The sequence below is a fragment of the Vicugna pacos genome, chromosome 23 (genome assembly GCF_048564905.1).
Source record: "Vicugna pacos chromosome 23, VicPac4, whole genome shotgun sequence".
NCBI classification, from domain to species: Eukaryota; Metazoa; Chordata; class Mammalia; order Artiodactyla; family Camelidae; genus Vicugna; species Vicugna pacos.
The window spans coordinates 1,660,480-1,683,252 of NC_133009.1; the positions used below are offsets into that span (position 1 = coordinate 1,660,480).

General features: G+C 45.5%; 1 long non-coding RNA gene across 1 annotated transcript in view; it reads right to left on the reverse strand.

The window, feature by feature from the left end:
- Nucleotides 1-10,392, reverse strand: part of LOC140688674 (uncharacterized) — a 55,511-nt gene extending 45,119 nt beyond the window's left edge. The window contains exon 1 of the long non-coding RNA XR_012063376.1: nt 10,126-10,392. This is a non-coding gene — a long non-coding RNA (uncharacterized lncRNA). The remainder of the gene's footprint in view (nt 1-10,125) is intronic.
- Between the last annotated feature and the right edge of the window lie 12,381 nt (nt 10,393-22,773).

Below are 22,773 nucleotides of genomic sequence, written 5' to 3' on the forward strand. Positions count from 1 at the left end.
CTTAACAGCTGCCATCACGGATCGAGCTCCGGCTAGGACTGCTCTGTTCTGACATCTCTGCCCCTGAGGCCTCACCAGGCTGAGTGCAGTAAATTTGGTCATTCATGAGCATCTCAGGTAAGTCCTCCATTTGTGTTTCTCACTCTCCCCTCACCACCCCCTCTGAGGGAAGCACTGTTATCATCTTCCCCACCCGCACACAAGGCCACTGAGGCACAGAGACTAAACCCGTTCCAGGTCACATCGTCATTAAAGGACGTCTGTATTTCTGCTGTTTTGCTTTTGACAAAGGAACCTGAGATATCAATTCAAGGGAGACTGTTAAATAATCAAGTCTGTCAGGTCTTCACCTCAAAGAGCAGATGCTATAAATTCCTGATGTAGGATGAGGCTGCCGCTACAAATTGGCTCAGCTTGAATTTAATATCCAAGATGAAGCAGCGGATACACATAAATATTCACGACTGTCAACTCCGCTCACGGGTCTGGGCCCTTCACTGCCTGAACGGGGGTGAAATCCCCACCCGTGTCTGGGAGGGAAGCGCGGCTCTTCCCGGTCTCACCCAGGATTCACGGGCTATTCCCCCCCCCCCCCACAGGCCTCAACGATTAAAAGCTGTCAAGATTTTGACACCATGCAAAACTAAAAGACATTTCTGCAGATGGAGCACTTCCTCAGGCTTAAATCTTTTTTGCCTACACACAGCAAGGGGGAAAAATGAAACATGATTCTACAAAGTCTCTGACCCTCAACATTCACAGGAGTAGAACGGCCACAGCACAAGATGACTCTTGACATGGCAGGATGAGAACAAATTAAAGCCGCCCTACAACAGGCACTCCCAGACACAGCGCTCAGCAGTCTTCTGCACACTCACGGTTGTGCAGCCCTTACCACAATCTATTTCCAGAACACTTCATCACCCCAAAAGAATCCCCCTTTCACTAGCAGTCACTCCCTAATCCCCCTCCACCAAGCCCCTTGCAATCATCACCTGCTCTCTGCCTCTGCATGTGCCTATTCTGGGCATTTCAGATCACTGAATTCAACAGTATGTGGCCGTTTGTGTCTGGTTCCTTTCACTTAACGTGCTGTTATCAAGGCTTGTCAATTTTGAAGTGGTATCAGCATCTCTCTCTTTTTTTTTGGAAAACATTAAAAATTATTAGAAGGTGGTAAGTACTATCAAAAAGAGTAGAGTGGAGCATAAGTGATTGGGTTTCAAAGGGAAAAGGGCGAGTTGAACATTCAGGGTGGACTTTCCAAAACAGGTGGCCTTTTTCATTTTCCTCTTTTTTTTTCATTTTTATTCACTCTTACATGTGAATAATGTTCCACTACATGGAGATACTACATTCTGTTCATCCATTCAACAGCTATGTATGGACGAGGTTCAGAAGAATGAGTGTAAGAGGTGACTAGCAGGGATGGCATTTAAGCAAAGGGCAAGATGTGCTTTCAAAGAAAAAAAGCCAACAAACAGAGGCACAAGGAAATTCATTGCGTTTCTGAGCAAAGTGCATGCTTGCTTCGGCAGGACTACCGTGCAGGGCTGGGGCGGATATTGGCAGGAATCACGGTGTGGGAGTCACCTGAGAAGACTCTTCACTGCAAGCAGCTCAGCCAATTCTCCTCCCATATCCTGTATTGTTGGAGCAATGTTTCTAGGTTACTCTTATTTCAAGCAATAGCACTTTACTGTACATCTGAACATCTCCATCAGACCGCATTACCTCCAAGCCAGAGAAAATCATTCACTGACCGGAGCAGATCCAAGACATATCGGTGATGGATCAGGGAGTCCTGCAGCATCCCAGACTGCAGGCACAAACCCCACATGTGCCCTGGTGATGTCCGGAAAATAAAATGCATGGAAATATCTCACTGCTGGTACACGAAATCTGCCCTCAAATTGCCACAAAATCATACTGGCAAAGCAATACTCAACCCTCTCACTACAAAAAACAAAGAGCTAAGAAGGCAAGTTTAGGCTCTTCCTTTGAAAATCAGCAACCATCACTGCCAGTATCTGAGCTGGAATGCTCCTGACTTTGAAAACCACTGCGCAGTTACTTTTCAAATGTGAAACTCATATATGTATTCCACGTAGATGATATTACAGTAGGATTTTTCTTTTCAAAATTTCCAGTTGCAGCATAAGCACAAGAAAGTTTATGTTTCAGTTTTAAAAAAAATCAATTATCCTCCACTTTCTTAATTTTGAACTTATTAATATTTTATAAATGGGGCTATGCTCCGTATTATAAACCTACTGTTTGATTTCTGCAAACAAGACCTTTATGACCTCACTATTTTAGAGCAAACTTTAACGATTCTTTGAGAGGTGGGGCCTGGGGCGCTCACTAACAGCTCTTTAAATACTGACAAGGATGTTCTATTAAGTAGTGCAAAGGCTCTAACTCCACATTAGCTCAGAAAGCAAAGAAACTACACCAAAGACTTACTTTAACAATTTTATAAATTCCTATTCTTTTGAATATTAAATTTCTTAAAAGATATGATTTTTTTGAAAAAGACAACAGCTGTATTAAATTTCCTATCACCAAGAAAGCAATCTTTACCAAGAATAAAAACCCCTATGGAAATCGCAGTGACAGGACGTTTCTAGCTAAGTGAACATCCAGATCTGAACACAAACTTAAATCCTATCAGAGCTCACTCGAACGAGCTCAACAATGTCCTGGGCTACCCTGGAAATTAGCTCTTCTGTTCCAAATGTTGGCTGAGCTAAGATCATCACACAAGGCAGGGAAGGAGAGAATAGGAAAGTCCACCTGGCGGCCTCAATCAATTTTCTTCCAGCCACAATGTGCCTCTAGGGCGGCCACACTAACAAGCCCTCCCCATAAGGAAATCCGGCATCCACACTAGCCCTGCCGTCCTCAAGCAGCCCTGACGCCCCTCTTCCTGCGTGTGGATGGTCTTCTAATGACCCCCCAGTTGGTGGCACCCTCCCCCTCTTCCCCGCTACACACACACACACACACACACACACACACACACAGAGCAACGGCAGCCTTCACAAATCACAAATTTGATTACATCACCCCCACTTCAAACTCTTCAGAGGCTCCCTGGTGGAATTCTAGCCCCACCCCAGACACTGCTCGCCCAGCCTCACCTCAGTACACAGGTCCCCAGTGACCTCAGGGGCCACCTGACCTGCTCCTAATTCCCACTTGCCTCCAGGCTCATTTTGACTGTTTCCCAAGGAAGCCTTCCCTCCCTCCAAACTCCACAATTTGTTCCTCTGTTCCTAGAACATTCTAGCCTAAGTCAACTTCTGACACTGCTAAGCTCTCAAGAAGCAAATACATTTTGCTTACTAATGTGGCTCCAACCTCTCTCCCCTAGACTCACAGAAATACCCGTGTTATGAATAAATGAATGACGGGGTTGGTTTCAAAGGGACAGACATACCTGCTCTCGCCCGTCCCGACCCTCTGTCTGTAGAATATCAGAAGCAAAACCAGAAGTATCTTTCCTGACGGTCACTTTCTAATGACACCCTTCACTGCCTACTGTGTCAGTTCTAGTAAAACCCAATTTCTTCCAAAGCCCTCCACCCCGCACTCTCTCCAGTGTCCTTCCCAGCAGGGGAACCCACCACCCTGGACCACACAGGGCATTCTCCCCGGGTCCCCATGCCAAATGCCTCCAGGCCTCTGCCTGGGCTGCACCTGTGACCTGAGCCACATTCTTGACTCCTTCTCCTGGCTGACACTTACTCTGTCCTCACAACTGAATGTAGGGCCCATTTCTTCCAGGAAGTCCTCTCTGATAATGTCCTTTAGGTCTTGGCTGGGCTCTATCTATAGCAGAAGTACATGGTGACCAACAGGGTGTTTGCCCGCTCCTTTGAGACCACGAATTCTTGGGGGCCACGTGGGAAGGAGTGAGAGATTACAAGAGGGGTGGGGGAAGCAAAAAGCAAAAATCACCAGCCCAAGTCCCAAATTCAAGGATACCTTCTCAGAAAAAAGTATAAACTATTTCACATGTGTGCAATTTGTCTACTATTTTTGTGGCTTGTGGACAGCAAGAACTTGGTGTTCTAGTCCAAAGCCCAGATTACATGCAAAAAATGTATATATTCATATCCAAAGGTAACCAGAGCTGCTTAACAACAGTTTGCAGTTAGAATTGAAAGGAACTTTGATAAAGGCAATCTCTCTCTCTCTCTTCTTTCTATTCTGGCATCATGTAATTTTAGAAGTATTTGCATGACTAAGAGATGGCTACAGCCTGTGATACTGCACTGCAGTGTTTGGGGCTGAGGAAGCCCAGATTATATTCACTGTGTAAATGCAATCACACCAACACACTGATAGGTGCCGTGTTGGTGGAGCTGACGTTCCAAAGCAGGCAACCTTATGTTGTAAGAGAACTCTAAATAGAAAGTAAGAAATGCAATGTTCTGTACTCAATTTCATTTGTTATGTGGGCCATTAACTGAGAGTATATCTTGACTAATGAAACCCAAAAATAAATTGTCAACGTCAATTTTCTTCATCTGACCGTTTTATGCTAACTTTGGATATCAAACCCTCACTCCATAAGTAAAGATCAGGTTTACGCTGCAGCACAGCTACATCCCGTGGAAGAAAGCCAATCAAGGGATAACTGGAGAGTTTCCCTCCAGAAGCTTCTAAGTCTGGCTTTGCACCTGTACGTCATTTGCCACCATGTCATCCTCAAAGGAGTAAGACCTTACCTCTGTGGGGCGAAAAGCACTGCAGTGCTTCAGAAGCATCAAAGAACGCTGAGCTTTGTGAAACAGTCCTGAGGCACTTAAATTGCACTTTTTCTGAAAGGCTCCAATACTGACCCACTTCACCATTCCAGGCATAACAGGGAGGTACCGGAATTAGTAGAGAAAACACGCCCTTGAAGTCTGACAAGGCCCTGCTTGAATCCTGCTACAGCATTTACTAGCCACTAAACGGACCAATTCCTTAACCCCTCTGAGAATGCTTCCCAATCTGCAAAACGGGGCTGCCACCGCCCACCTGGGAGTCATGGATATGAATGCAAAATGCAAGTAGGGCGGCCGACTGATACCTGACACTGGGCCTGGCTAGTTTCCCTCCACTGCCCTTCTATCCCTTTAAACTTGCACTGTTCCCCCAGTAAGGATCAAGCCCCCGGAACAGACTGCCCGTATCTTCTGTGTATCCCCAGATACATGCCTTACACTTAGGAGGCCAGAAAAACTGCCTCCTCCCCAGTCACTATCAATGTCCTTAAGATTCTGGGTATTTTTTATCTCTCGTTTTCAGGGAGACTATTCCAGAACTTTCCAAGCACCATTCTCCAGGTTGGCTCCCCTGCCAGCGCCCATCCCTTCTCACCTCAGATGCTCTGTATGATTGCCTTCTGTTCATGGGAAAACGAGTTCAATAGGATGGGGACTCCCAAGGACTACCCCCTCCCAGACAGGTGAGTGTGACTATCTTCTCCCCACTCCAACTCCAGCTTCTAAGAAGTCTACCCTCCCAGACCCTGCAGCCTCTTTATCTTCCCAAGACACACACGTGGCCACGACCCTTCCTTCAGATTTCTTCCTGGCTGGCCCTGCCCACAGCCCAGCCCCTTAAAGATAAATGGCATTGCTCTGAAAATCCCAAATGCCGCTGACTGACACACTAAAGCTGCATGGTCTGGGCTTTCCTCCAACACAGGCACAGCCATGCCCCCCCTCAGCCTAAGTCTGCACCTCTCGAGATGATCTAATTCACATGCAAGTCTGTGAACACCAGCTAAGAATGACGACTCCCAACGTGTATCTCTAGTCCGGCTCCTTCACCCGAGCCCCAGTCTCATAGACACGAGTGCCTATTTGAAGTCCTAACTTGAATGAGAAATGGCATCTTAATAATGCCAAATGTCCACCATTTACTCTGGAATTCGATTCCTGACAGGTAACTCCCAGGCTCCCCATTTTAGTAACAGCCCCAGCACCCACCTATGTGTTTGAGGTCACATTCAAGTTCCCCTGTTCCCTCCCCCCAGCCCTGCCCTGGAATCAGTCCTATTATTTCCGTCGCTAAGCCCATCTCAAGTCTGGTTCTGCAGGGACCATGGCCAGAAACCCACAAGCTCACAGCATGGTGCAGTGAGTCACAGTCCTCTGAAGGGTGCTCCCTGGAGGGGGAGGCATCTCCTGGCACGGTTCACCTCAGAAGGCACTAGATTCTCACAATGGAGGCCCAGGAGAAGGGACTCAAGGTTCTCCCGTGGTCTGAGCTTTGAAGGGCCCAAGGTCTAGGGAAGCTCCTAATTAGCAGACACACTTGCCAGTGATCAGATGAGGATGGAGGATCCCAGGAAAGGCTGTTCTCAATCTGACCCCTGGGCTCTCGGGAGCCACGGGAAAGGCCTGTGTCCAGGGCACAGCCCAGCCATCACAGATCCCAGCCTGCATTTGCCAACCCAGACAGCCTGGACTCCATCTACTTGCAACACTTACATCTGTTCTGTTCCCCACACAGAATGTGATGGACTCATTCAGATATTCTGACCTGTCTCAAGCGAGACAAATTCAGTGAAAAATGAAGTGTCCACATTTGGACCAGAGCATGAAAGGGGAAACAAGGCCTCATGGACAGCATGATGGTGGTGGCGAAACCCTTCCCCCAGGTGAGATGAACCAGGGTAGGAGTGAGAATCCAATGTCCTAGGTCTACAGAAGCATCTTCCTTCACGCCTGACTGGGGTGTTGGAGACTCATTTCCGCAAACTAACAACAAGGCCGACAGTGGTGGACGTCAGCTGCAACAGACACGGAGTAAGCTATTTACTGTCAACATGGGTTAAAAGTAAAGGCCGGGGCAGGGAGTCCTGCACGGCTGCTGAGGCAAACCACAGACCCGGCTCTGAATGCCCACTGGCTGAAGCAGAGAGGAAGCTACGGTCCCCTTTAGCAGTCCCTGTGTCCACCAGATCCAGGTGAGCCAGCTACTTAGGAGAAGGCCATGTAGTCCTGATACTCAGAAGAACCAGCCTCGGAAAGGGAAAAAAAATAGTGGCATGGATTTTAGACCTAATTCTGCCCCTTTATAAAGGCAAAGTAAAGTAAATGGCACGGGGAGTTGAATGCAAAGAAGAAAAATTATATAACAAAATGATGACTGCTTCCACCAACAGCGTCCCCTGCAGCTGTTCACCCCCGAGCCGGCCACTTCCTCACCAGTGACCGCCGGCCAGGAAGCACCGTCACGCACGTCACACAGCGACAGCCAGGAACCGCGTGCCGAGCAGGTTTGTGTAAAAGCAGGAATTGAGCAAGATCCTGCAGAATTTGACTTTACAAGTTTAAATACTCCATGAAAAGAATCCCTCAGCAATTGCCTAAATCAATTCGCATCTCACTTCTTCAAAACACTCAAAGAAATTTAATAAGGGTGCTTTTGTCACCAAATATAAGGAAGACCAAACAGGTTTCTCAAAGCAAGGATTTTAACAGGTATCAAACTCCAGTGGGTGATAGGCTAACAAAGCAAAAATTCCAAAAAACTAGAAAATAAAACGATGACTAGGATAATACACGGATCAAGGCAGCCATAAAGTTTTTGCTTTTTAAAGAGATGGAGACAGTACGGAGGGCAATCTGGCTATTTCCAATGCAGGGTTTGAACAGCCCACATTTTCAGACGCAACAACATGCTCACTGGGCAGTACAAGAGAAAAAGGAATAAAGAAAAAGGAAAAGAGGAACAAGAGAAAATTAGAAACACACAAAAACAAAAATGATTTTTACAGCATGTACAAGAATTTATGTGAGTGTGATGAGGACAGGGACGCGGGGACGGTGAGACCACCCTCACCTCCTGATCCAGGAAAGGCAGGGGCCTGAGGGTAGTGGCGCTGCCGGGGGAACCGAACGTGGTCAGCACCCCTAACCAAAACTCCACCTACACGCGTCTAGGCAGCTTTTGAGCTACAAATTGTGGTCGCATTTCAGGCTGGACAGTTTTACTCACTTCCACCAAGAGAAACAAGAGAGAATTAGGCTCTGCTTCTGCACCAAAGCATTGTTTAAAAAATTAATGACTGTGGAATAGTAAAAGCAACAATGGAGTAAAAGTGACTGGAGGAGAATGTGCTTGACCCGAGCTCACAGACCGCGTTATCTCACTGACTTTAAGAAGCTGGCTGAGCTCTTATGGAACCAGAACAGACAGACCCACAAGAAGGGAGGTTTAATGCGCTGCTGCATTTGATGCCGAGAGCCATGCCTCGTACACGAGGTTCTCGGTAAACAGTGTTGACAATGTCAACCACTATGGGCTAAACACACATCCAGCTACTCTGCCAAATCCCAAGGGCAGACTTCAAAAAGCAAAAAAAGCTGGCATTCTCTGGTGGGTCTGCAGATTCACAGCCAAGCAGTTGCTGAGCAAAAATGTCACCAGTGCCTCCTATGACAAAAGAAAAGGCACTGGCCTGGGGGCTGGGGCAGGGCTCCAGGCTTCCACTGCTCATCCACCAGCCTGTCCATGGGGAGAAGGTGGTCGCTGCTTACTTTGTACCGTTGCACCTACCTTGACTGATGCCTGGGGCCTCAGCAGGTGGTGACATGTGAGGTTAACGGAGCCAGCCTCGGTGTAGCACAGTGCTGGCAGCTATGCCGTCAGCAATGCCCAGGCTCTTAAACTTGCCAGCTTATTTCCAAGAAGCAGAAGGGGAGTGCGGGCGTGTAGATCACAGGGCCCTGTGAGGACAAGTACAGATCATGGCCACGACATGCCTCTCCCCTTCCTTAAGCCATAGATGGATGTCCGGGAGGAACAGAAAATTCATCCAGAGCCCGCTAGGTGGGCTCTCGCAGATGGGACTCTGGTACCCTGTGCCTCTCACTCACAGGCCTGGTCTGGAAATTCTTTTTTTCAATTCTCTAGCATCTTCTCCTCCAACTTACCAACAACCAGAAAGTAGGATCTGATCTTAGGTAAGTTCAAGAATCACAGAGCACCGCTTTCACAGCGGGCCCGGCAGCACGTGCCAGGTCCTCCGACCGTCACCTGTGGGACCACCATGAGCGCCTCCAAACTTAAGGCCCGAGGCCGTAGGCCGGGGGGACACAGCTTCCCTCACTCTCCCCAGCAAAGGGGGACCACCTCTCGACAAAGGCATCTCACCCTATTCTGCCCGAGGGACAGCACGAAAGATACACGGGGAAACAGAGCAGAAGGTGCAGGGTAGGCAGCCCAGAAGAGCTCGTCTACACTTCCGAGGCAAAGTGGGGCCGTTGACTTAATCACAGGGACAAAGTGAGAATGAACATTTCCCTGCTATGTCCCATACACCGTGATACGCCTCTCCCTGTGTAAGGAGTTCATTCGGAAGTCCCTGGCGGTGTTTCTGATGTCCTAAATTGGCATGGTACCTGTCGGGCAGGAAGAGAGTGCCTGAGCCGAACAGGTGCTGGGCCTGGGAAGCAGGAGACACCGGCTCCAGCTCCAGCTCAACCAGCGCCTCGTTCTGCCTCTCGGGATTCAGCATCTCATCTATAAGCAAAGGGATGAGACTCTCAGGACAGGCTGACCAACAGAAATGAAATGAGAGCCATATAAAGAAAGTTTCCCAGTTGACACATTTAAAACTGTAAACAAAGAAACAAACCAACAAACAAAAAACAAATACTAGAAACTGATTTTAAGAACAGATCTTACTTAATCTACTGTATGTAAAATACTATCCTCTTGACATGTAATCAATACAGGAAGTAACGAGATAGTTTATATACTTTTACTAGACAATCCTCAGCGTCTGATGTGCATTTGAACTACAGCACATCTCAGCTCAGTCCAGCCTCTTCCCCAGTGCTCCTAGCATCAGTGGCTGTAGCTACTTTATTAGACAGCAACTCCAGGGGTCCCACCATGGTCCTGGAGTAAAAGCGGGAGTAAGTGTCCACACTAACCCTAAAAGGATATCTCTGAAACAATGGCAGATTCACTTTGAAATGTCTGTAAACTGGCGGGCTGCACCTCCCTCCCCTCTTGGCTACAAGACAGTCCTCTTCCTTGCTGATCCCTTTCTGGATGTAGGGAAGCAATCCGGCACACACCCAGGGTGGACTGGCCTCCAGGTAAACTTACCTGCTGTCTGTGTCCAGTCCCATGATGTCCTCCTTCTCAAACGGGATGCATTGGAGGGGGATCTTGTCCCCAGACTTCTAGGGGCCCCCATCCAGCCACTTGGACTTGAGCAAGATGAAGAGTGACTCAGTGAAGTCCTCGATCCTCTGCTTCACCACCCTGCAGGCCTCGTAGATTGAAGGACACATCGGTGCGTGGCTGCTCGGCTACCTCCCCATGCAGCACAAAGACAAAGAGCTGAGAGTCATTAAGCTTGGTGCCATACAGCTCCTCTGCACGTGGAGCTTCTCGAAGGCATTGGCAGAGAGACAGTCAGTAATGGTGACAATGCCCACGACCTTGCGGTGGGTCTGGAAGATGCTCCACCCATTCCTGGGCAAATAGTGGTGCCTGTAGTGGATACAGAGTGTCCACTGGGAGCCGCATGGGCTGATATGGCTCACCAAGGTGAGCAGCTCATAGATGCAAAAGAAATTCTCCTCTGAGATGATCCCCACGGGTTGGACCACAATGGGAAGAGTCTGGTGGTCCTCAGCACACTGCACATAGTCACGGATGCTCATGTTGCAGGCCCTGCTGAGAGGGGAGAGAAGATCGAGGTACATACTATGCTCTGTGCTGCGGGCCCATCTGGGTTGTGGTGACCTGGTGTGTACCAGCCAGAAGGCAAGGGAAGCCAAAGCAAATCCAGGGGTATAGTTTGTCCTCAGAGTCTGCCCATGGCTACTGTAGCTCAGATCACATTACCCAGCTTTTGGTCTCGGCTTCCTGCCCCTGCAGAGAAGGGTCATTTCTTATTTTCTTCTTCCAAGCACCTAGCAAGGCCCTGATGCAAAGTCACTGCTCAAAAATGCTGAATAAAGAAATGAACAAAGAAAATACTTTCCCCAACCCCCTTCAGCAGAATATAAAGAAAAGGACCACAGTAGGATGAAAAGGTCTGGATTTCTATCCAATTTATTTGAACCCCTAAGCTTCATAATAATGGATAAGAAAACTTGCCTTGGGGAGGAGGGTACAGTTCAGTGGTAGAGCACGCGCTTAGCATGTACGAGGTCCTGGGTTCAAATCCAGTAACTCATTTTAAAGTATGAAACAAATAAATACACCTAATTACCGTCCCGAAAAAATATTTTTTAATTCAAAAGTCAAAAAACACCTTACAATTGACACAACATTGTAAACATGACTCTACTTCAATTAAAAAAAAAATCCTTGCCTTACAAGAATATATCTGGATTATGGAAGTTTGCAAATGTAAAATGCCTAGGGTACCACCTGCATAAAAAGAGGTGACTGTACAAATTTACTATTCCTCATTTATGAGCTATACTTCCTTTGGGGGGGTTATAACCTCTCAGAGCTAATTTTCTCAGATTAAAAAAAATAAACATTACCTGATTCTAAGTACTGCTGAAGAATCAGATAAACCTATGAAAGCATCTGACCCACAGAGTTTACTCAATAAATGTTTGTTGAATGAATGAAAAAACAAGCAAAGTGAATGCTGCTCCCTGCCACAGACCATCATAAGGTTACTGCCTGGAAATGCCAAGCCCACGTTCCACCCGACTCTACACTAACCACATGGGTGACCTGGGCAGGCCTGTGTGCTTGTCTTAACACCAGTTTTTTCATAAATAGAAATGAGGGCAATAACACAAACCTCAAATTGTTAGTGAGTCAGTAATGAATTGTACCCCAACATTGCAAGATGGAACCATTAAGGAAAACTGGGCAAAGGGTTCATATGCCCTCTCCATATAATCTCTTACTACAACATGGGAATCTACATTACATCTCAAAATAAAAAGCCTAATATTTTAAAGTGGTTATTGAGGTTACGTGAGCTCACTGTCTCAAATAAGGAACACACAGTACAAATAGGACAATGCCCAGCCCATGAGATACACTCAGTTAACATTCCCACTGAACCCACTGGTACCTCCAACTTCAGAGCAAGAGGATGGGTCCTCGTGGCAACAGGCCACAGCACCTGAAGCTAACAAAGCTAATGGTGCCCACTTCAAAGGGCCCCGTCACCAACCTTGTTTTAATTTTCTATTTGTAATTTTTTTCTATTTATTAAATAGAAATTCCCAATTGCATAGCCTTCACCTGACCAGACATCATGATGGCAGCCCGTCAAGACCTGACCACAGAGATTATGATGGCAGCCCTTCTTGTTGAAACAATAAAATGAAAAGCCATTTCCAGAAGACCTCTGTGTAAATCTACTAGGGAACTTCATCCTGGACTGAGGAAGAGGACTGGGGAGGAGGGGGTAATCTGGGGCACAGACAACTATGGGTCACCTGTCCCACGATGGACTTTAGACTCACCCTCACCCTCCAGGAACTTCAAAATACACACAGACAGAGTACTATGGACAAGATTTTTTTTTTTAAACAAATCCCTGAATTCCTAGCAGGTCTTGTTTCTACCGAGACACAAATGTCTTATATGTATAATGTTTCACAAAAGCCTTAAAATATTATCACCCCAACTTGACACATCAAGAAACCGAGGTAGAGAAGTTTATCACATTCTACAAAATTAGAGAGAGGACACGTCAGACGCCGTATTTAAATCCAGGCCCCTGCTCCAGTGCTCACACTAGAAAGTGTGACTTACTGCCCCTTTCCTGCCCTCTCCCTGCAATAAATCTCTGAAGAGTCTTTTCTGTGTCATCTGGAATCACAATCACATCAATTTTCCACAAAGGGCTATGTCACTCCTTGGAGGACTTATCAAAATCTTAAGTGTTGGGTTGAGAGGAGAGATTTGCATTCTCTGTTTCTCAAAGGAAACATGGCTTTAAAAGAAACTGAAAAGCACTTATCTAGTCTAAGCCCTCATTGTGCAGAGAAAGAAACGGAGGCTCAGAAGAGATGAGGAAAGGGCCTTATTAACAAATATTGCCTCAGCACAGCACCAAGCCAGCCCTGGGCACTTGTGGGGGAGGATCTGAAAGGCCCAGGAGAATGAGTGTTAGAAAACAGAAAGAGAAGAAGCATACAAGTCCCCGTCTCTACACCACCATACCATGAAGTTCCACCAAATTACCCAGTATGGGTGCAGCCAATATTAAGGTGGGCTAAACAGGTTATAGAAACCTGGAATTCTCAACCATAGTGGAAATTCCAACATTTACTGTGCTTTTTTCCCAATTCAAGCATCAATTCAGTTGGCACTCTGTACCAGGGACTACACGAAGCCTGGAGTTCTCCCAAATACAGATCTCTATTACCACGTGTGCAAACCACATAAAGGCCACCAGAAGAAAAGCACCCACAATAAGATGGAATTACTGAAACTGAAAGCAGCCAAAGAGCATATATTACTAGGAAAAACGGTGCTCCTAGAAATGGACTCATGGTCATAGAAAGCAAACTGTGGTTAGCAGGCAGGAAAGGGGGGATTAACAGATACAAATTAGTTAATATAAAATAAATGACAAGGACCTGCTATATAACACAGGGAACTATATTAAATTTCTTGTAATGAGTTGTGCTAAAAACAATCTAAAACATATTTATATACATATGCATATGTTTATAACTGAATCTCTGATGTACACCTGAAACTAACATTGTAAATTGACTACACTTAAATAAAAATTAATTTTAGAACATAAGTAAAAATAAAAGCAACGCCATTAAGAAAAAATAAAAGAACTCTCTAATCCCCTAAGCTGTAGGTGGTGAATTCTGGTTGCAAGCACCAAGTCCACTGGATCACTCCAGCACTGGCTGTCACTCTTTCTGAACATCAGAGAGTCACTTGATTCACTGAGGTTACTTTTCTCTTCTGTGAAAGGCTACAGTTGCAACTAACGATGTATAGAATCTCATCAATCACAAGCCCAACAAGTAGTGAGGACTTCCATGGGCCAGGCTCTGGACAGATGAAAAGATAGGGTCACAGATATATTCATGAGTAGAAGAAGTTTATGCCATAAAGACATTAATTCTTCCTGTATTGATAGACAGATTCAATGCAATTCTGATTAGAATTCCTACCAGATTTTTCTTGGAATGTAACAAGTTAATTTATGGTCAGGAATAGCCAAGAAACTTCTTTAGAACCACCACTGGGGAGGGGTGGATAGGTCATTCAATTCCACTGCTCTTTCTGAAGTGATGAAAACGTTCTGGAATAATAATGGTTGCACAACTGTGAATATGCTAAAAGCTGCTGAATTGTACCATTTAAATGGATGGACTTCATGGTGTGTGAACTATATCACAATAACGCTGTTATATGAAAAAACATTTCTCGACAATTATTTTTCTGTTTATACCACTAGTCTTTCCCACAATTTAAGAAAAACAAAAAACCAAAACTAACCAAACTGTGCCAGGAGCTCTTTAGGAATCCAGTGTCCCTGGGTCTCCAAGGCCTCTGGTGGTGCTGTTCCTGTTAACACACACTAGCTGGGCTGGACTAGTTAGGGATTGTAACTATCTTTTTAAAATCGATGGTCACACATTTCACCCTGGGAGAGGGAAGGAAGGAGGATGTCACAGACTCATGCCTTCAGCTCATTTTTAACTGAACCAAGCCCTGCTTTCAACACTGTAATCCCTCTCACTATAAAAACACGTGACATCAACAAGCACCACCATCATAACACCTGAAAGTGTTCAAGGTACTTACCTGTGGCAGAAATACTAAGGGAGGAGACAGAAGCTCCCTCAGCACTGGCACTCCTTTTTCCCGACTCCACCAGGAGAAGCTGGGCGTTATAGCCTGAGGCTCTCAGCCCAGGGAGCAGTGCCCAAGCCACTGAGCTGGTCCTCAGGGAGCGGGAAATGGAGAGCAGGGCAGCCCCGGGGTCGCGGGGCAGGGAAAGCGGGGGGTGGTGGGACGCGGGCTGCATCCCCGCTCGGAGGCCAGCCCCAGCCCCAGCCGCCAGGCCCGTCCGGGTCCGCAGACCCCGCCCGCCCGGGACACAGCCCGCCCAGGGGCGGGGACGGGCCGGCGGCCAAGGAGAGGCAGCCCTGGAGGAGAGGACTCGCGGACGGGAGAGGGGGAGGGGACGCCAGCAGCGAACTGAGGGCAGCCCGGCTGGGTGAGAGGCGGCAGGGTCACACCTGGCCCTGGACAGCTGTGGCCGGGGCGCCGGGGCAGGTGGCGCCCTGGGGGCCTGGCCCGAGCAATTCAGCTGAACAGACGCTGACTAGGGCCCTGGGGGGCTGCGACAGGCGGACCGCCCTCCCGCAGCCTCCTGACCCCTTTCCCGGGAGCACCCCTCCTTGCACTTCCACAGCCAGAGGCCCCGGCCCCAGGCAGGAGCCAAAGGCCTACCGGGCAACAGAGCCAAGAAGCCTTTGGGCCGATCCCAGGCTCGGAGATAGAGCTTCCAACGGGCGGACCAGCTGTCACTGACTGCACATGCGCAGGAGGGCCAGCGATCCTCTCTGGGTCCTGGGAGAGAAGGTGGGACAGCGAGGGAGGGAGAAGATGGGAGCTGGTGGAGAGGAGGGGAAATGTGGAGGGAGACAGATGGACAGGAGGAGCAGAGAGAAGGGGGGGATCTGGAGAGGGGAGGGTCGTAGCGGAGTTGGAGAGAGAATGCTTTACCTCTGGGGCACCCCGAAGGAGGCAGCTGACCTGCCTTTGTACCCTTCTGTAACCCTTCAAGGCCCGCAGCTCAAGTTTTGCCTCCCTGATCCAGCCCTCCATCCGATGCTTCTGCAGAAACCCTACGGGGATCACACCCATTGCCCCCACGAGAAGCTGGGTTTTCTGTTGCTCTGACAACCAAGCACCCGCAGGTGTTGTCACTCAGAACTACCTTGGGAAGAGTACATATTCCCCTTTTACACGCTGGGAAACAGGCAGGCAGGATCTCTGCCTTAGCTCCACTGTCCCAGGTGTTGGGCTGGCGGGGAGCGGGAGGTACAAGATCAGAGCCCCAGACAGAGCAGACTGCCTGAGTGTTGGTGCAGAGTCCCCATCCCTCCTGGGTAAACCACACCCCACCCTAGTGGAAACATCAAGGGCTCACAGTAGTTCCCTGGGTGTGGGAGAGCTGTCCTCATGTGAAGGAAAAGTCCAGCTGGGCTAACAAGCTAAGTCACAAATTTAAGTGTGATAAGTGTCGGTTTACTGATCTAAATTCTGCTCGGCTATCTCGTAAATCTGAAGTTTAGTGTCAGTTTATTGGGCTAACAACCTAACTCGTAAATCCAAGCTCAACAAGTGTCAGGAACGTGATCTATTACAAATAGATAAGCTCCAGTGTACTGATTCCTTGCTTTTTGTTCTTTGAGCCTTATTGGCTAATCCCCCCTTACTTGTAATTAAGCCTTTAAAACCTCATGTGCATGTCTTGGAGGTGCTCAGAACTTCGGAGCAGAAGCCCCTCTGAGCCCGCCGGCATAATAATTCTGAGTACTCCAACACTCCTATTGGTGCTTGTTTCTTGGCTGGCCTGTTTCCATAACACTCAGCTCCAGTGCCCAGCTTTCTAGGTAGATAGGAGTGTTACCAATTCCAAATTCATTCTCCTCAGTGCAGGACAGGCCAATAAGTTGGGAGACCAGATGTTGGGGCATGGAATAACAAGTTTCTGTAGACCTAGATGGCAAACTAATGTCCTGGAAAACCATCTCCCGAAGTCACAATTCAGGCTTCTTTCCTACGTGCTTGGTTGTTGCAATCTTCTTAGTGTAGGAATTCCTTCTTGTTAGAATCCTTTGTTTTTGCAGCTATCTGCCTGGGTCAGATCCCTGTAAACCTCCAACAAAACAAACGTTATTTTCTATTCTGCAGTTTTTTATCTTTTAATGAATGAAAAAGTGTTATATATACTTAAACGTCAGAGACTTCAGAATAGGCTCTCCTGTAAATTTCATGCTCTAGGCAACATTGTTTTACAAGCAAGATGAAGCCTAGGAGACAGAGCATAGGGTTAAAGTCAAAGGAACAGATCTAATATGGAGTCAGATTTGTTCTGTTCTATTACCTGGGCAGAAGCCACTTGAGGATTTAAATCCCTTTAAGTTAAAAATAACTAAAACTTTAAAGGAATTTACATACATAGGTGGGAATGTGCAAAGCATATCTGGAAAAGCACCCAAAGGATAGTAAACAGTGGCGTTTCCAGAGACGGCTGAAAGAACAGAGGATGAGGGAAAACTTCTTTCACTTGTGTATTTTTGTGCTCTGAGTTATTTTTAACCATTTGCTTGTATTTCTTTTTCAGTTAAAAAAAGTGTAATGGAGCAAAGGAGTAACTACCTTAGCAAATATAAGAGCCATGGAATCACAGAGTCATCACTTTTGATTTAAGTCAGAAAGCAATTATTGACTCTCTCCAATGTGCTCAGTCCTGTTTTAAGACTTCTTTTATTATTATTATTATTACTATTATTATTACTATTACTATTATTACTATTATTTTATGAAATAATAACATGGTATACCTCACCCCTACCCATGGCTAGTGGAAAACCAACTGAGTTTTTATTGAGTTGTTTTCCAAGGAGTAGAGATGAGGTATAAACAGAACACATCTTCAAGGCAAAACAGGCAGAGTGCTTTTCCAGCAGGCCAGAGAGCTATGAAGGGTTTTCAACAGAGGCGCCCAGAACCTGAGAGAGAAAGCCTCCAGGACACTACAAAAAGCTGCCCAAACTGCCTTCTCCATGGCACTACTGAAATAGGAAAAAACAAATCTGATTCCATATTTGATCTGTTCCTTTGACTTTAACAAAGCCAAGTTAATATGCTCCGGTCTTTTCATGGGTTATGATGTCACAGAGGAGATGGACAGGTCAACAAAGAACCACTCTGCCGTGATCACGGAGCCGGAGAAAGGGATGGGCAGCAAAATGTATGATGCAGCCTCAACTGTGCCCGTGCTTCTAGGCAGGTATCCAAAGTCGCCTCGACAAGGTGTCAAACACTTATGCCCACGTCCTCATCAACAGACATGTATTAAAGAGAAATGGAAACATATAAAAGGCCAATACCCTTGCTGGGTACACCATCCAAAGAGCAAAGTCACAGTTTGACAACTGGCCATCTCGGTTCCCTGAGATTCATTCTTGGAGAACCTTAAAAACCAATCCTCTGTCCTCAAGAAGTGCTGCATATTTGTCCTATCTTTGGCTCAGGGATGTAGCACGTTCAAGTGAACTTTAATGTCTGCACAGATTTGACTGTCTTTCTCCAGGTTCACTTGTCCATTCCAAAGAGGCCTGAGCTAAGTCCATCCTCCATAAAATCTATTCCCTCCAGTGACAGCTCATTGAGCCTGCAATTAAAAGCCAAGTGAACAAAACTGTCCTCAACTAAAAAGTTCACCCACCCTTCACTGCTTTCTTAAACACCTCTCCTGGCTAATTGCAACAGACTAACACCTCCCTCCACCAAGCTACCCAACTATGTCATTTTGTCTCCCCAAAGAGAAAGTAAGGTCCATAAAAGAGGAGACAACTACATAGTCACCTCTGAAGTCTTAGCATATAGTAATGTGAATAAATAGAACTATGATTATTGCTACTTTCCTTTAAAACTTTCTGGTTATTTGAATGAGACCTTGGAAGAGAGGTGTTTGCTGTCCAGTATCTTGATCCACAAGACTCTGGAGGCATTTTTCGGAATGGCTGTTCACTGATTCATTCAAAACACAACTTATCAATCAAGGAGTAGCTGTGGTTTTCTGCCAGGAGTTTGTGGTCACTCTCATGCCAGAACAGTTTTAAACTATATCCTTACTTTGGATTTGTTATTTTTCCCCTCTTCCAACAAAAATGACTTTCGTTACTTTCTTGCCTTGAGGAATTTTTTTTCCTATTTCACCCTTTAGTAAACCAAGATACTCGGGATGGGCTTGGCCCATAATATGATAACCCATCTAACTCCTTGTGTGAGAGGCCTGGGGCTCAACTCCTGCCCTCCTGCCAAGGCAACTGAAAATCAGTTCAGGAGCCAACCAGCACCCCAGGGTTTCTAAGGCTCGTGTATCTCCCAGAATCCCTGCTTTCTCGTTTGTCTTGGCTTCTGAGAATTTCCCCTCACTTTCTTGACAATTTGTTGTGCAGCTTGAAAGATGAGGAAGGAAGGTTTTATTTCTTAATCAGCATTTTAAGGAACTTGTGTAATGAAGGTTTTCACGAGTTTCTAGAACCCTCCATTGCCAAGACAGAAAACACACTAGACATTTTTGAAATTTAGCTCTCATGTGCATTTTTTCTTTGCTTTTGTTTTCTTAGCTGTTAAGAGAATTTTTAAATTAAAAAAAAAATAAGGCCCCAAATAGGATAGAACATTGAAGGGGCAAACAAAATTAAAGGGCAAAGACAGAAAAATGATAACTAGTCTACAAAGTTAATATAATACATACACTATCAGATCAGCAATTCTCAGTAAGAGCTAATTGAAACATGACCATGAGGAAAAATTTCTCTCCTGTCAGGATATGGCCAACAGAAAATACAATTAAACCAACAAACTAATATCCTAAGTCTGGTGAGGTACAGAAGGCTACCAGCTAAATGTGCCTTCTTCTGGAAAAGAGGGAGACTCACCAGCTCATTTCTCTGGAGCCTGAGCCCACGGGAGGATGGTGAAGTGAGCTCTGTAAGTACCCAATTAGCCAAGTGAGTGATGAATAAATAGACGTGAGCTTTGATGACAGAGATGATACTACTATTCATTTGTCCTGTAAAGTATGACTTCACATTCAGTGATCAATACTTCGGCGTCCTCAGGGGTTGAGATTATAGGAAAATGCACAGCGTGGGCCCAGACATCCTCTTTCAGCTCGTGACACTGCACTTAGATGTCTCAAGGGCCCCTACAACTCCACCTGCAAAGAGCTGACTTCACGGTGCTCCTCCCATTGCCGTCTTGCCCAGGGCACATGGTCGGGTGGTAAGGTCTCCCTGCCTCTCCCAACTCAGGCACATCACTCACAGATGTGAATGGACCCCTCCTTCAGGGCCCAGATATCCTCAGTCACCGAGTCCCACCACCCTCAACTGACCTACCAGATACTCACTGGCACTCACTCAGCACGGACTCTGTGCTGAAGACCATGCTGCACACTGTGAACACGTTATTTCACTGGATCTCCATAATAGTCCTGGGAATTAGGTACATCACTGTTTCAATTGATAAGATAAATTGTTTCACTTCCTTGAGTGCATATCCAAAGTGACACGGCTACTGAGCCACAAGCCTGGGACTGAAAACCACTTGAAAATTGAACACTGCTTCACCTCGCAGCCACCCTACTCTGACTCATCACGTCACCTCCTGCCAAGCCTTCTAAATGTTTCCAAGCACACTACAAGACAAAAGTGAACTACGAGAGCACCCCATTCCCCTACTTAAAATCTGTCAATGACGGTCCACTGCCCGTAGGAGAAAGCCCCACCGGGCCTGAGCACAACCCAACGGCCCGGCATCCACGTTCCCTGCGCGGCCACGCTACCTCACCCACCATGCAGCTCTACACGTGCCGTGTCCAGGACAGGGATGCTAACTCCACACAACCCAGGGCTTGTCTCACACGAACAATGATCACCTTCTTCAGTGGTCATCTTCTTCATTGCTGACTCTCAGAAAAATGTTTTCTCAGGCTGAATCAAAATCTTTTCCCTTACAACTTCCCATCATTGATAATGAGCTCCCCACAAAAGAGAGAAGGCCTAATTCTCAGTCTCCTTTTCTGTAAAGTGAGAATAACAAGGAAATATGTGAGGTTTTAAGAGAAATAATATTCATGTGAGGCTGAGGCACAATTCCATTATACAGTAAGCACTCAATATGTGCTTACTTAATATTAGTAAGAATATATTGCATTCCAGCTACCTTCAATCAATGTTTTATGACTTTGTCCAACCGACTGCTGACAAACTGTTGGACGAACCCCTTTGAGCAGATCAGCACAAGCGTACTGGGGGAGGTAAGCGCTGACTCCAGTTACAGCTGCAGCCACCCAGCACTGCGGGGCGTGGGCAGTTTGCTCAAACTCTTACATGTTGCTTGAGCATTTAGTTGTCATTATTGAATAAAGACAGGTGTTCTTTTGTCAAACTCCTGAAACATAAATCTTCAGAGATTGATGCAAATTAACTTTCATGTACAACACTCTCACTAAAAATTATTTGAAAATTATAGTCTTAGCTCCTCTGCACATCAAAAGGGCATGTTCTTAATGTATCTGACTAAATACACCTTAAAGGGTTGTTTAAAAGAAATTAAGAAGAAGCCATCCTGAATAAGCTCTCATTATCATCTGTACAAAGCCCCACCCAAGGGTCTCATTTCTCACTTCCACATAGGTGTTCAGGTAGCTTAACTTGGGTCTTGGTTTCTTATAACACGGTGCGGGGAATAGTTGTGGATAGATTTATGTAGCAAGTATATACTTAGGGTATTTGCTGTGAAGGAATTCTAGAAATAAGAAAATTGATATATTGTCTCACCCATAAGAAACTCAGCCTTTCCATTTACAACAGCATTAAAAATAAAATGAGGGATACATTTAACAAAAATTTACAAGATTTGTACATTGAACATTTGAAGTATCACCAAAATAAATTTTAAAAGATCTACATATATGGAAGACATCCCATTTTCATGGAATGATAGACAATATTATTAAAAATGTTAAGACTCCTCAAAGTGATCTACATATTCAGTGGAATCTCTATCAAAATTCCAGCTGACTTCTTGCAAAAATTGAAAAACTGATCCCAAAATTCATATGGAAGTGCAAGGGGCCCATGACAGCCAAAACAACCTTGAAAAAGAAGAGTAAAGTTGGAGGACTCACTTTAAAGGGTACTAAAATGCTATAGTACTAAGTCAGTATGGTACTGGCATAAGTTAGGTTAAATAAATCTGTGAGACACAATAAAAACCCAGGGGGAAAAAAATTTACACTTACAGACTGTTTTCCACAAGGGGGCCAAAAAACCTCCACTGAAAGAATAGTCTATACAACAAATGGTGCAGGGACACCTGGGTATCTGCAGACAAAAGAATCAATCTAGAATCTGAACACCCATATTTTATATAACAAAGAAAAATTAATTCAAAATTAATCACAGACAGAAATGTAAAAATTAAACCTATAAACTTTCTAAAAGAAGATAATATAAATATTTGTGGTCCTATGATAGGCTTTGGTTTCCTAGATACAATACCAAGAGCACAAGTGATAGAAGAAAAAGGCAGATAAACTGGACTTCATCAAAATTAAAACCTTTTTCTTACAAAGGACATCATCAAGAAAGTGAAATTACAGGGGAAATGGGTATCTCAAGTGATAGAGTGCGTGCTTAGCAAGAAAAATAAAATAAATCAATACATCTAATTACCTCCCCTTAAAGAAATTGTTTTAATGTTTAAAAAAATACAGTGAAAGGACAATGTGTAGAATAGAAGAAAAATTTTGCAAAGCATGTAGCTAATAAGAGAGTAGTATCCAGGATATATAACGAATGCTTTCAACTGAACAATACAAGGAAATAGACCCAATTTTTAAATTTACCACGAATTTAAATAGATATACAAATGGCCAATAAGCATATGAAATGATGCTCAGCATCACTAGCGAAATCAAAATCAAAATGAGATCTCATTTTACACTCACTAGGATGGTTATAACCAAAACAAGGACAA